Here is a 12,563-nt window from a genome sequence, read left to right as displayed (position 1 = left end):
ACTTCTTTGTGGTAATGTGGTGCTATTTTTATTTTTTTTTAAACCACCACCTGCTGCTTTCTTTTGGCAGGAAATGACAACTCCCTCCCCCATCATACCCAGGGGACTTACCAAGTACTGAAACTGTGTTGAACAAGCACTTGTTCCTAAAACCTGCAGTTGAGAAAAGATTATATTTTTCCCTATTACATTTACCTGCTGGCTTGCTCACTTTTATTTCTGACATAAGGCAATTGCTTACATTTCTGTCATTATCTAATCAGAGTACAGCTGGATTTCTGGATACCTATATGCCTAGGGAATTAATTTGGCCTAGAGTGAGTTTAGAAGCAATTTAGGCAGAAGCTTGCTCTTTATTTATTTCTTATATCTTTCCCTTAAATGTGTCTTATGGAAGGCTAAAGAGAGAAGGTACTTCTAAACCAAAACTGGTGACAGTAAATAAAAGGATTATTTCCAGTGAATGGTGTTATTTTCAGTGCTTGGCTGGTTTGAGATGACTCTTTATATCACTGGATTGAAAACTAAGTGGCTCACCACTTCTTGATATTCATTTAAATTTAATCATTTCATTTTCTTCCTGTTTTCTTTGCAACATTTTAACAATTGTTTGTTTCAGTGATTGACTTCAGTGACAGAGAACTGCAAATATGAGAAATATGATTCTTTTCATTTTAAGATATTCATCAAGTGTTAATGTGCTTCCATCATTAGTTCCATGACTGGCCTCTTATCTAACTGCCCATCGATTATTTTGACAAGACTTCACAGATAAGCTAAGAGGAAGAAATGGCTAGCAATCCTAAATAGCAAATTTATCTAAAACTGGGACCCTTCTTTTTCCTTGTCCTTCTCAGTACTGGGCAGATCATTGATATCATTAATAACTCAAAATTTAAACTTTAAAGTTTTCTTTAATCCCCTTCTTCACTCTGTCCTATTTCTCTTCTCTGCCCCCTGTTTAGACTGCAACTTACTTCATCTGACCTTCTCTGTCACATTGTTATTTTGTTTTTTTCTTATTTCTAGTTCTATCTGACTTTCTCATTACTTTCACAACATCTTCAACTGTATTATCAACATATCCTACATACCACACACCAATATATTCATCTCTAGTAAATTTCCTTTGCCTGGGAGCATGAATGGTATTCTCCATTTGAACTTATTTATCTGGGAAAAGTAACCCAAGAAACACAATGCAGCACATGCATGCTTTTAACATTTAAGACTTTGGATTCCTTACAGTGGTAATATATTTTAAAAATAAAGTTATCACAAACAACAAAGTGTAACTATATTCAATATCTTATAATAACCTATAATGGAAAATAACTTGAAAACACACACACACACACACACATAGTCATTTTGCTTTACACCAGAAACTAACACAGCATTGTAAACCAATTATACTTCAATAAAAATAAAAAATAAAGGACATCTAGGAACATCCTACAGCTAAAATTTTATTTAATGGTGAAAGACTGAATTCTTTCCTCCTAAGATTGAGAGTAAGTAAATAATGTCTGCTCTCTTTCCTTCTATACAACATTGTACAACTTGCGAATGCAACCAGGCAAGATAAAAGAAAATAATGCATTCAGACTAGAATGGAAGAATCAAGATAATCTTTGTTTTTAAATGACATGATTGTCTATTTAAAAATACAGTAAAAAAAACTGCCAGTTAAAAAAATGAATAAAGCAAGGTTTCCAGAAAACATGTCAATAAAGAGATATCCGTTTATATTTATGTACTATTAATGAACAGTTGGACACTGAAACTTAGAAAATAATGTTTATAATACCATCAAATTATGAAATACTTAGAAATATATCTGGCAAGTGATGTGAAAAAGCTGTACACTAATATTTATAAGATGTTGCCGAGAAATTAAAATGCTTAAATAGATGGAACAATATGTTTCAAAACAAACAAACAAATTTATCAGTAAGCAAGCAACCAATTGAATTTGTCTTTCCTAGGCTGTCACTTTGAAAAGTTATATGCTTATTCCAATTACATTCCTATTGCTCAGGAACATTTTGGAACTCTCCTTTAGAATTACACTCAGAGTTTGCCCCACATACTTTAGAATAATCCTGTGGTGAAAAGTCTTTGTCTTTTAATGGTAGTTGAATTTTGGAAACAGTTAAAAGTTATTCAGAAATAAGTCTGAAGAATGAAGTTTAAGGATCAAGTTAAAAATGCCTTTTTTGGCCAAAAACAAGATATGATCACAGTGTATTAAGACTCAGTTTTCTTAATTAGCTCAACTCAGTCTCAAAGATAATTTCAAAGAATAAGTTATAAGACTATTTGGTGAAACACGACATCACTATTAGGACTTCCTTGGTGGCTCAGATGGTAAAGTGTCTGTCTACAATGCAGGAGACCTGGGTTCAATCCCTGGGTTGGGAAGATCCCCTGGAGAAGGAAATGGCAATCCACTCCAGCACTCTTGCCTGGGAAATCCCATGGACAGAGGAGCCTGGTAGGTTACAGTCCATGGGGTCGCAAAGATTATAAGCATATAGCTTTGAAAAATGAAGATCTGAAGGTGATACTCATTAAAAATATAAATGATGATATACTTCCTTAAATTAATAATAGCAAAGGTAACTTAGTGAAATGAAAATAATATCAGATTGAGAGTGAGAAAACATCAGTTCTTGTTTCACTTCTGCCATTGAATATCTGTGTGACCTTGAGCAAGTCAATTTATCTGGGCCTCCATTTTTTTCTTTGAAATATGTAGGTTAAGCCAAATAATGTTTAACAGCACTTCTAGCACTAGTATGTTGTCCTTTTAGTTCTGAATTTTATTTTATTATTATTATTACTATTTTTGGCTGCACCACATGCTTTGGAATCTTAGTTCCCTGAAAATGGCTTGAACCCATGCCTGTTGCATTGGAAGCACAGTATCCTAACCAGTGGACCACCAGAGAATTCCCTTACTTCTGGATTTTAAATAGCTCTGGCATTCTATGCCATATATATATGTTTTCATGTTAGTGTTAGTCATATCATTCAGACTTTTAGTGACCCCATGGACTGTAGCCTGCCAGGCTCCTCTGTCCATGGAATTCTCCAGGCCAGAATATTGGAGTCAGTATCCATTCCCTTCTCCAGGGGATCTTCCAAACCTAGGATTGAACCCATGTCTCCCACATTGCAGGCAGATTCTTTACCATCTGAGCCACCAAGGAAGCCCAAGAATACGGAGTGGATAGCCTATCCCTTCCCCAGAAGATCTTCCAAATCCAGGAATCGAACTGGGATCTTCTGCATTGCAGGCAGATTCTTTACAGGCTGAGTCGTGTTTTCATGTACATGCATATATAATTATGGCACAATATGTAAATATTTTACAAATAATGAGGCATCATTTGTAGTTGACAATAAAATGGACTCTGGAGCCAGTCTTTGTGTTTCCAAACTGAGGCTCTGCAACTGACTAGCTCTTGAATTTGGGCAAGTAACACAAAGATTTCTACATTTCAATTGCCTCATCTGTAAAATGAGATAACAATGCCTTTCTCTATGGGTATGAGGAGTTGATATTTCTAAGATTCTACACCAAGTGCTATATAAATATATTAAATAAAATGAACAAATTCTTAGCATTACACAGTGTAAAATAATTATAAATATTCATAAATGTGTGGCCAAAAACCAAATGCTAGCTAATGTCTCCAGGAGGAAATCATTTAAACAAATTACATAAATTACAAGTTGCATACCTATTAATACAAATTTCAAACTACATACCTATTAATACAAAGAATTTATTGTTATTTGTCTTATTTAGCTTTTTGTTTGTTTGTTTGCTAATTGTAGTAGTTGAGTATTTCTCTTTTTCTCTCTTGAGCCTGAGGTTATATCTTGTTTATGGACTTTTATGGTTATTCAGAAATGAAAATGCATTTGAATTGTCCTTAGTTAATTTGAATTTTATATCATGATTGGAATTCAGGCTAAAGCAGCACTTTCATTTGTAATACTTCCCATGGAAGTATGGTCCATTAATTGAGCCAACAGATATTTATTTCACAAAAGACAATAGAAATATATCAGTAGCGGTGTAACCTACTCAACCTATCACTAGTCACTGATTTATGATTGTTACAAACATTATACATTTTGGACAGTTGCCTAAATTTTTCTCTTTGTCTTACTGAGCTCTCCAGTTATGCTCATCACCTCAGGGGAAATGTCTCAAGTAATCTTGAGAAGAGGCTCTTCCGCCTTTTATGAGAAAGTACAACAAGAAAGCAAGGATGGAGTGGCTTCAGGTTGGCTTTCACATATCCATAAATCCATACACTAAATACTTGTTAGCCATGCACACATTAACATACAAATGATATGTTCACTACAAAGTATTGTATTATTTATTAAAACACTGACCTCATGGTTAGGAATATAACCCAAAGCGACCATATTTAGGGGCTTTTTTTTTTTATCCATGTTTAAGTGATCTGTGTAGTCATTTTGCACATGATTTTTTATTATGTAAGTTTCAGGTATATGACATTATAATCAAACATTTGGATAACTCCAAAATGTTCACCACTACAAGTCTAGTTACCGTCCTTCACAACAAAGTTGACCTTCTTCATCCATTTCAACCACTCCCCCAACCTCCTTCCCTTCTTATAACCATTAATGTTTGCTGTATCTACAAGGTACAGGAATTGAACATAGACCATAGGAGCATGCGTACAAAGCCACTTCAGTCATGTCCAACTCTTTGTGACCCTACGGACTGTAGCCCACCAAGCTCCTCTGTCCGTGGACTTCTCCAGTCAAGAACACTGGAGTGGGTTGCCATGTCCTCCTCCAGGGGATCTTTGTGACCGAGGGATTGAACCCACATCTCTTATGTCTTTTCTATTGGCAGGCAAGTTCTTTACCACTAGGGCCACCTAGGAAGCCCATATCTTTTGGATTTAGTTCAGTTCAGTCACTCAGTCATGTCCGACTCTTTGCAACCCCATGGACTGCAGCACACCAGGCTTCCCTGTCATCACCAACTCCCAGAGCTTGATCAAACTCATTTCCATCAAACTGGTGATACCATCCAACCATCTCAACCTCTGTGATCCCCTTCTCCTCCTACCTTTAATCTTTCCCAGTATCAGAGTCTTTTCCAATGAGTCAGTTCTTTGCATCATGTGGCCAAAGTATTGGAGCTTCAGCTTCAGCCTCAGTCCTTCCAATGAATATTCAGGACTGATTTCCTTTAGGGTTGGCTGGTTTGATCTCTTTGCTATCCAAGTGGCTTTCAAGAGTCTTCTCCAACACCAGAGTTCGAAAGCATCAGCTCTTCAGTGATCAGCCTTCTTTATGGTCCAACTCTCACATCCATACATGACAGTGGGAAAATCATAGCTTTAACTATATCGATCTTTGTCAGCAAAATATTTTGGATATTAACCCCTTATCAGATATACTGTTTGAGAATATATTCCCCCATATAGTAGGCTACTTTTTTGTTTTGAGAATGGTTTCCTTAGCTGTACAGGAGCTTGTAAGCTTGATGTAGTTCCATTTGTTTACTTTTGCTTTTGTTTCCTTTGCCTTTTGGTGTCAGATCAACAAAATCATTGCTAAGACTGATGTCAATGAGATTACCACCTATGTTTTCTTCTAGGAATTTGATGATTTTAGATCTTATATTCAAATTTTTAATTCATTTAGGGTTAATTTTGTATGTTGTGTAAGCTGGTTTCATTTGTTTGCATGTGAAAGTCCAATTTTCCTACCACCATTTATTGAAGAGACTGTCATTTCTCCACTGTTTTGCTCATTTGTTGTGAATTAATTGTCCATATGTGTGAGCTTATATCTTAGCTCTCAGTTCTGTTTCATTGATCTGTGTGGCTGTTTTTACACCAGTACCATACAGTTTGAATCACTATAAATTTGTAGTACAGTTTGAAATCAGTTAGCATGATGCCACCAGTTTTCTTCTTTCTCAAGGTTATTTTGGCTATTCAGGATCTTCTGTTTTTTTTTTTTTTTTTTTTTTCTTTACTTTTAAACTTTACACTATTGCATTGGTTTTGCCAAATATCGAAATGAATCTGCCACAGGTATACATGTGTTCCCCATCCTGAACCCTCTATTTGATACAAATTTTAGTATTAGTTGTTGTAGTTATGTATTGTACTGCATTGTTTTAGTTCTATGAGATATGCCATTGAAATTTTGACAGGCATTGCACTGAAGCTGTAGACTGCTTTGGGCAGTATGCACATTTTAACAATATTAATTCCTCCATTCCATGAGCATAGAATATCTTTTCACTTGTTTATATCTTCTTCCACTTCTTTCATCAATGTCTTATAATTTTCAGTGTATGGGTATTTTAAGTCCTTGGTTAATTTTATTCCTAGTATTTTTATGCAATAATAAATGAGATTGTTTTCTTAATTTCTCTTTTTGATTGCTCATTAATAGTATATAGAAACACCACAGATTTCTGTATATTGATTTGTATCCTGTGACTTTTGTGAATTCACTTACTTCCAAAAATTTTGGGGTGCAGTCTCTAGTGTTTTCTATATACAGTATAATTTCTTCTGAAAATATTAACAGCTCTAATTCTTCCTTTCCAATTTGGTCGCATTTAATTTATTTCTCTTGCTTAATTGATGTGGCTAAGACTTCTAATACTATGTTGAATAAAAGTGATGAAAATGGAATCCTCATCTTGTTCCTAATCTTAGAATAAAAGCTTTCAACATTGAATATGATTTTACTTGTGGTTTTGTCTTATATGGCCTTCATTGTGTTGCATTATCTTCCCTTTTTAACTATTTTGTTGAGATTTTAATCACAAATGTATGTGGAATTTTTTTTCAAATGACTCATGTATCTATTGAGCTCGTCATATGATTTTTATCCTTCACTTTGTTAATGTGATGAATTGCATTGATTTATTTGTATGTGTTGAGACATCCCTAAATCTCTAGTATAAATCCTAATCAATTGTGGTATATAATCCTTTTAGTATATTATTGAATTAGATTCACCAATATTTTGTTGAGTTTTGCATCTATGTTTATTAAAGATATTTTCCTGTAGTTTTCTTTTTCTGTTGTATCCTTGTCTGGTTGTCATATCAGGGTAATGTTCAGTTCATTAAATACATTTGGAAGGATTTCTTCCTCTTCAATTTGTTGGAAAAGTTTGAGAAGGATAGGTATTAAATCTTCTTTTCGTGCTTTGTAGAATTTATGATTAAAGGTATCTAATCTTAGACCTTTGTTTATTGGGAGATATTTTTAACTTTTTATTTTATGTTGGAGTATAGTTGATTAACAATGTCATGTTAATTTCATGTGTGCAGCACAGTGATTCTGTTATACATATGCATGCATCCATTCCTTTTCAAATTCTTTTCTCATTTATGTTGTTACATATATTGAGCAGAGTTCCCGCTGCTATATAGTAGGTCTTTGTTGGTTATCCATTTTATATAGCTGTGTGTACATGTCAATTCCAAAGTCCCTGACTAACCCTTCCTTTTCAGAGATTTTTTGTTAATCCTTCAGTCTCCTTATTGGTAATATGTCTATACAGATTTTCTATTTTCTCATGATTCAGTCTTGAAAGATTATATTTTTTCTAGGAATTTACTATTTGTTCTCAGTTGTCCAATATTTTGACATACAATTTTTCATAGTAATCTCTTATGGTAATTTGTTTTTCTGTGCCATCTGTTATAACTTCTCTTTCGTATATTTTGAGCCCTCTCTCTTTTTTTGATATGTCTAGCTTAAGGTTTGTCAATTTGGTTTATACTCATGATATTTTAGAGTAAGCTTAAGTATTAGATATTTTCACTTCTGATTGTTAGATATCTAGGCTGATTTTTCAGTAATACTCTTCTTTTAAGAATAGACATCAAGACAAAGAAGCCAATAGAAGCATACCAAATCCCCCCCATCTCTAAAATCTGTTCTTAGCCTAAGATTATTGATTTTAAGCTTACCAATCAGTGAATAGATGTTTGCCTAATATGTATGTGAGTCACCTATAGCTACTATAATCTTCCTTTCCAGCAAATGGAATACTCTTTCTCAACACACACATATTATTCTCTATTGTATGACTAGTGTGGCCAATGTGTGTTGAGTAATAATAATAATAAATATATATATATATATATATATATATATATATATATATATAATTTAAACTTATTCTTCCCTTTGTCTCAGATTCCAATATGACTCAATGGGACACTATTAATAAAAATAACATTCTATCAAATACTCTATAAACTGTGGCCTTTCATGTTCTATAAGATTACATTTATTGCCTAAGATAAATGTAATTTACCTGGTCATCACCTGGTAATCTGTCAAGTGGACCAGGAAATGTGAGACAGGCTCTTAGTGCCTTTCCAGGGCCCACAGAGTGTAAGCACACTCTTTTAAGGATGATGAAAAAAGAGAAGTCAAGGTAATGTTTGAATACCTACTGTTTTCTCCAGTGCCATTAAAATTCTTTAATCAGAGCAACAGGGTCTCTTTAGGAAGCCATTGGGAATCCGGCTGCTTTGATTCATTCGTGCCTGAAAGAACATAGAAGAACCATGGTCAAAAACAGTGGGAACAGCATTCTCACAGAAGGCTGGCAAATTTCAGAAAGCGGATGCTTAGAACCTAGAATTAGATTACTGTGGACAAGTGAGAGCATGAAAAGAGTTACCTTAGCCCTTAGTGACAGCAAAGTAGAGCGAGCAGGAATCCATTTACTACCATCTGACATCTCTTTTTGACTTAGTAGCTTTTTGAAAGGGTATAAGTGGATAAGGATGTCAGTGCTGGGTTCACAGTCCTTCCTTGTTCATAAGGAGCTCCTCATTTTGATGAGCTCCCCAGGAAAATCTCAACAACTTGTAGTCAAACTCACAGCACACTTGGAATGTAGAAACTGACTTTTTCTCAGTTAGTGATTTTTCTGAGTTCTCGTGACCACAGCTGTTTAATTAGTGAATACACATATAAGGAAACCAAGCTGGCCACTGGCTGTTAGCACAGCCGGTGCTAAGAAGAGAGACTAACTTGTATGCAAAACTACCTTACAGGTATCCTTGCAATGATTATAGATGTCTTCCTACGTAGGGTGATTTAGAGGCATCAAAAAACCACACTCCACATCTGTTCCTCTCTGCTCCACTTTACCCAATGATTTCTTGCCCAGACTTGCCACTTTGCCTTAAATACACCAGTATAGATGCTATCCTTTAGGGCACTTTGTCTCCAACAATCTCCTATTAAAATAAAAGTGCTACAGGGAGGATTTTCACATTAACTGATTAATCAATCAGATAAGCTAGTTTTCACCATAAAAGGTGAATTGGATGAAATACAAATATATATGTATACTTTTTTACTTGGTAGAAGAAGGAAAATAAATGAATGCAGAGGCAGATAGCCTTACATGGTGCGATATAGTAGGATTACCTGAGAAGCCAGATTGCAGAAGTTTTAGCAGAGATTTATACAATAGGAAAGAGAGAGCAGGAAAGACAAGAGGTAGGCAATAAACATAGCAGCTGCCACCTAAACAAGTTTGATTCAAGCTAGTCTTTTCTCATCAGATTGCCAGTTCCTTCAGGAAGGGGATCCTTTCAAAGAGACTACATATTAGAGTTCAAACACCAGGGTCAGTTGGGGAATATCTCTCTCTCTCTCTCTCTTTCTCTCTCCTTCTCTTTCTCTCTTGCCCTCTTTCTCCATTCTGTAAAATGAGTATAATAAATAATGCCTGTTCCTGGGGTATATTATTAAGATTACATGAGGTATACCAAGTAAAAGTCAGTAAGAGTATGCTTGACACACAATAGATAGCCAATGCATGTTGTTTGTCTTTTTCTTCTTGCCTTTAAGACATAGTAATTAGGATGCTAGGCACACAGAAACTCCTCAATATAGGCTTTAAAATGGCCTGATGAAGAAAATTAATAGTGTAGATAAAGTAGACTGAAGTTTTTTCTAAACTGCTTTGTCATTAAAAGAAGGTAACAATGTGAAAGAAATAGACATGAGAAGACAATGAGTAAGCTGAATGCATTCTCAGATGCCCCAGAATCCACAGAAGTCTGTCATGGTGGCTTTGAACCAAAGCCCGGACAGGAAGTTACAAAGTTATGATCTCTACTGGTACTTTGTTAGAAGGTAAAACAAGAGCTATCCAAGTTCAACTATACCACCAAAGTGGGGCAGATATCTGAGGACAAACTATAGGGACATAATTCAGTGACTGAGCAGAGTCACAGATTAATCATAAACTCTACCAAGAAAATCCAGCTGGCTAGAAGTAGATTCTAAGATGGTAAATATTCTCAAGAACTATTTTTTAAAGTCATTTAAATTATTGTATTTCATGGACAGGAGTCAGGCAAGGTATAAACAAGTGGATTTTTACTTTGGAGTCACTTCATCGATTACTTCTAAAAGAGCCATATACTACAGAAGTATTCTGCTTTACTTGCTGGATTTTTCAACTCCCAGAACAGGTTACTTAAGCTGAGAGAAAGCAGGATGTAGGGGAATGAACACTGGCCAGGCACTGGATTCCTGACTTCTAGTTTTGGCCATATCAGTAATTAGTGATATAATCTTAGGAAAGTTCCTTCCATCTCTGGGACTCATCTTTTTTTGTGTGTAAAATGAGAGACTGAATTATCCCTAAGGTTCTGATATTATAAGTCTAGTAGAAAATTGGATTTGGCAGATAGACTCAGTCAGTGGCACCCCACTCCAGTACTCTTGCCTGAAAAATCCCATGGACGGAGGAACCTGGTGGGCTGCAGTCCATGGGGTCACAAAGAGTCGGACATGACTAAGCAACTTCACTTTCACTTTTCACTTTCATGCATTGGAGAAGGAAATGGCAACCCACTCCAGTGTTCTTGCCTGGAGAATCCCAGGGACGGGGGAGCCTGGTGGGCTAATGTCTATGGGGTTGCAGAGTCAGACACACTGTAGTGACTTACCTTACCTTACCTCAATTCTAAATAAAAATTGGAAAAATAAGAAGAAAATTTGTGTTCTTTCTTTCCAGTACTTCATCACCTCAGGTCTGATCAAGAGGCCTCATATCACAAGCCTACCTGCCTGGATTCCATATCCAATCCAAGATATACAATCTTAGGCAGACTTTCCTGATTTGCACAAACTGAAAGAGGAGAGTGAAAAAAGTTGGCTTAAAACTCAACATTCAGAAAACGAAGATCATGGCATCTGGCCCCATCACTTCATAGGAAATAGATGGAGAAACAGTGGAAACAGTGTCAGACTTTATTTTTTTGGGCTCCAAAATCACTGCAAATGGTGATTGCAGCCATGAAATTAAAAGACGCTTACTCCTTGGAAGAAAAGTTATGACCAACCTAGATAGCATATTGAAAAGCAGAGACATTACTTTGCCAACAAAGGTCCGTCTAGTCAAGGCTATGGTTTTTCCTGTGGTCATGTGTGGATGTGAGAGTTGGACTGTGCAGAAGGCTGAGCACCGAAGATTTGATGCTTTTGAACTGTGGTGTTGGAGAAGACTCTTGAGAGTCCCTTGGACTGCAAGGAGATGCAACCAGTCCATTCTGAAGGAGATCAGCCCTGGGATTTCTTTGGAAGGAATGATGCTAAAGCTGAAACCCCAGTACTTTGGCCACCTCATGTGAAGAGTTGACTCATTGGAAAAGACTCTGATGCTGGGAGGGATTGGGGGCAGGAGGAGAAGGGGACGACAGGGGATGAGATGGCTGGATGGCATCACTGACTCAATGGACTTGAGTCTTGGTGAAGTCCGGGAGTTTGTGATGGACAGGGAGGCCTGGCGTGCTGCGATTCATAGGGTCACAAAGAGTCAGACACGACTGAGTGACTGAACTGAACTGAACTGATTCCCATCGAGGGGCTTCCTGGGGGCTCAGTGATAAAGAATGCACCTGTCAATGCAATAGATGTGGGTTCAATTCCTGGATTGGGAAGATCCCCTGGACAAGGAAATGACCACCCACTCCAGCATTCTTGCTTGAAAAACCCCACTGGCAGAGGAGACTGGTGGGATACAGTCTATGGGGTCACAAATAGGGTCACTATCTCTGCTTTTAAGCTGAGAAATTAAGCTAGTGCATTAATGATAGAGAACTATAAGACATTATCCAAGACCTTCGCAAAAAACATGCAGACATTTTCCTAGCAGTTTATTATTAACTAAATCATGGAAATTTTGGCAGACCTAAGCAAAATGAGTGTGGTATCATAGGTGGAGAGTAAGGGAGAGGTTTTAATTAGACTCTTTTTTGTTTAGTAGCTAAGTCGTGTCCAACTCTTTGTGCACCCATGGACAGTAGCCCACCAGGTTCCTCTTCTACACTGGCAGGCAGATTCTTAACCACTGAGCCAACAGGGAAACCTGCTAATCAGGTTAGAGCCCTTATTTCCTACACTAACACTGGTTCAGTAGCCTATACATGGAGTAAGTAATTCAACAATTTCAGACAGCAAATATTTATTGAGCATTTGGAACGCCAT

The 12,563-nt window shown here is 36.4% G+C and overlaps 1 protein-coding gene across 6 annotated transcripts in view; it reads right to left on the bottom strand.

The window, feature by feature from the left end:
• GPR174 (G protein-coupled receptor 174) overlaps nucleotides 1-12,563 on the bottom strand; it is a 39,625-nt gene that overhangs the window by 15,562 nt on the left and 11,500 nt on the right. For 4 of the 6 annotated variants that reach the window (XM_027533978.1, XM_027533977.1, XM_027533980.1 and 1 more), the window contains exon 2: nucleotides 8,501-8,593. The gene's annotated coding sequence lies outside the window, so the exon portion shown is untranslated. Of the gene's footprint in view, nucleotides 1-111; nucleotides 1,281-8,496; nucleotides 8,594-12,563 lie in introns of those variants that run through there. The other 2 variants (XM_027533979.1, XM_027533982.1) reach the window with 2 other exon arrangements.

Source organism: Bos indicus x Bos taurus, chromosome X, assembly GCF_003369695.1.
Source record: "Bos indicus x Bos taurus breed Angus x Brahman F1 hybrid chromosome X, Bos_hybrid_MaternalHap_v2.0, whole genome shotgun sequence".
Lineage (NCBI taxonomy): Eukaryota > Metazoa > Chordata > Mammalia > Artiodactyla > Bovidae > Bos > Bos indicus x Bos taurus.
Note: the sequence above shows the minus strand (reverse complement) of the source record. Positions and strands in the feature narration are given on the sequence as shown.